The following is a 2500-nucleotide window of genomic DNA, read 5'->3' on the forward strand; positions in this document are numbered from 1 at the left end:
TGAGTGCACGTGCAAATCTGCTGAAAAAGCCTGTGGAAGTTTCACGGCGTTCGTACGATATTTGGCGACGCAAAAATGAGCGATTTCCCAGCTCGAGAGAATTCGGCGCGAGAGAAACGATGCCCCGTAACGCACATGAGAGCAATCCGGGCCAATTTCTCCCGTTTGATGGGGTCTATGTGTAAAAATTTTGACTTTTTTGAGTGCACGTGCAAATCTGCTGAAAAAGCCTGTGGAAGTTTCACGGCGTTCGTACGATATTTGGCGACGCAAAAATGAGCGATTTCCCAGCTCGATGGAATTCGGAGCGAGAGAAACGATGCCCCGTAACGCACATGAGAGCAATCCCGGCCAATTTCTCCCGTTTGATGGGGTCTATGTGTAAAAATTTTGACTTTTTTGAGTGCACGTGCAAATCTGCTGAAAAAGCCTGTGGAAGTTTCACGGCGTTCGTACGATATTTGGCGACGCAAAAATGAGCGATTTCCCAGCTCGAGAGAATTCGGCGCGAGAGAAACGATGCCCCGTAACGCACATGAGAGCAATCCGGGCCAATTTCTCCCGTTTGATGGGGTCTATGTGTAAAAATTTTGACTTTTTTGAGTGCACGTGCAAATCTGCTGGAAAAGCCTGTGGAAGTTTCACGGCGTTCGTACGATATTTGGCGACGCAAAAATGAGCGATTTCCCAGCTCGATGGAATTCGGCGCGACAGAAACGATGCCCCGTAACGCACATGAGAGCAATCCGGGCCAATTTCTCCCGTTTGATGGGGTCTATGTGTAAAAATTTTGACTTTTTTGAGTGCAGGTGCAAATCTGCTGAAAAAGCCTGTGGAAGTTTCACGGCGTTCGTACGATATTTGGCGACGCAAAAATGAGCGATTTCCCAGCTCGAGAGAATTCGGCGCGAGAGAAACGATGCCCCGTAACGCACATGAGAGCAATCCGGGCCAATTTCTCCCGTTTGATGGGGTCTATGTGTACAAATTTTGACTTTTTTGAGTGCACGTGCAAATCTGCTGAAAAAGCCTGTGGAAGTTTCACGGCGTTCGTACGATATTTGGCGACGCAAAAATGAGCGATTTCCCAGCTCGATGGAATTCGGCGCGACAGAAACGATGCCCCGTAACGCACATGAGAGCAATCCGGGCCAATTTCTCCCGTTTGATGGGGTCTATGTGTAAAAATTTTGACTTTTTTGAGTGCACGTGCAAATCTGCTGAAAAAGCCTGTGGAAGTTTCACGGCGTTCGTACGATATTTGGCGACGCAAAAATGAGCGATTTCCCAGCTCGAGAGAATTCGGCGCGAGAGAAACGATGCCCCGTAACGCACATGAGAGCAATCCGGGCCAATTTCTCCCGTTTGATGGGGTCTATGTGTAAAAATTTTGACTTTTTTGAGTGCAGGTGCAAATCTGCTGAAAAAGCCTGTGGAAGTTTCACGGCGTTCGTACGATATTTGGCGACGCAAAAATGAGCGATTTCCCAGCTCGATGGAATTCGGCGCGAGAGAAACGATGCCCCGTAACGCACATGAGAGCAATCCGGGCCAATTTCTCCCGTTTGATGGGGTCTATGTGTAAAAATTTTGACTTTTTTGAGTGCAGGTGCAAATCTGCTGAAAAAGCCTGTGGAAGTTTCACGGCGTTCGTACGATATTTGGCGACGCAAAAATGAGCGATTTCCCAGCTCGAGAGAATTCGGCGCGAGAGAAACGATGCCCCGTAACGCACATGAGAGCAATCCGGGCCAATTTCTCCCGTTTGATGGGGTCTATGTGTAAAAATTTTGACTTTTTTGAGTGCAGGTGCAAATCTGCTGGAAAAGCCTGTGGAAGTTTCATCCGACGAAAAAAGCACGTTCTCGAGAAAGCAGGAGAGCTAAGTCATTCACAAATTAGCTGGATTTGGCTTGTGGTTCGTTTCCCAAGTAACAGAGCGGCATCAACCTTTAAGTGCACGCCAGTACATCCCCGTGGGATACAGGGGGTCTCGGCGGACTTTGCTCGGGGGAAAAACGTCGAGGTGAGCCGCCTGGCCATGCTGTTCATGGGTCTCTCCTTTTTAAGTTTCGCCTGCCAATTTATTTTCTCTAGCGGTTTTATACACTAACACTCGATGTTTTGGGAAAGGAATACAATTGTTCAAAAAACGTCTTCGCAATTCATGTCGTTAGATTGCTAATGAAAATTCGTAAAAAAACGTACACGCCATACATGTTCTTTGCTTCCCTCTCGATACAAGTGAAGGGGAAAAACAGCCTTAACGGTTGCTAAAAAAATCGCCCTTTACATATACATGGGTCGTCTTCCCCTCTCGACAACGGAGACAAGTAACCCACGCCAGGCACTGTCAGTAACTGCCATAGATCTGCTTTAAAATGCCCATTCGTCTTGCGTCGCTCACGTTCCCGGAGCTTTGGGTAATGTCTGAGGCCTATCCCCGCTAATTTCTACCGTTTGTCGGTAGCTGTCTGTAAAAATATAGCATACACCAAAA

The sequence above is a fragment of the Lampetra fluviatilis genome, chromosome 4 (genome assembly GCF_964198595.1).
Source record: "Lampetra fluviatilis chromosome 4, kcLamFluv1.1, whole genome shotgun sequence".
Classification (NCBI taxonomy): Eukaryota; Metazoa; Chordata; class Hyperoartia; order Petromyzontiformes; family Petromyzontidae; genus Lampetra; species Lampetra fluviatilis.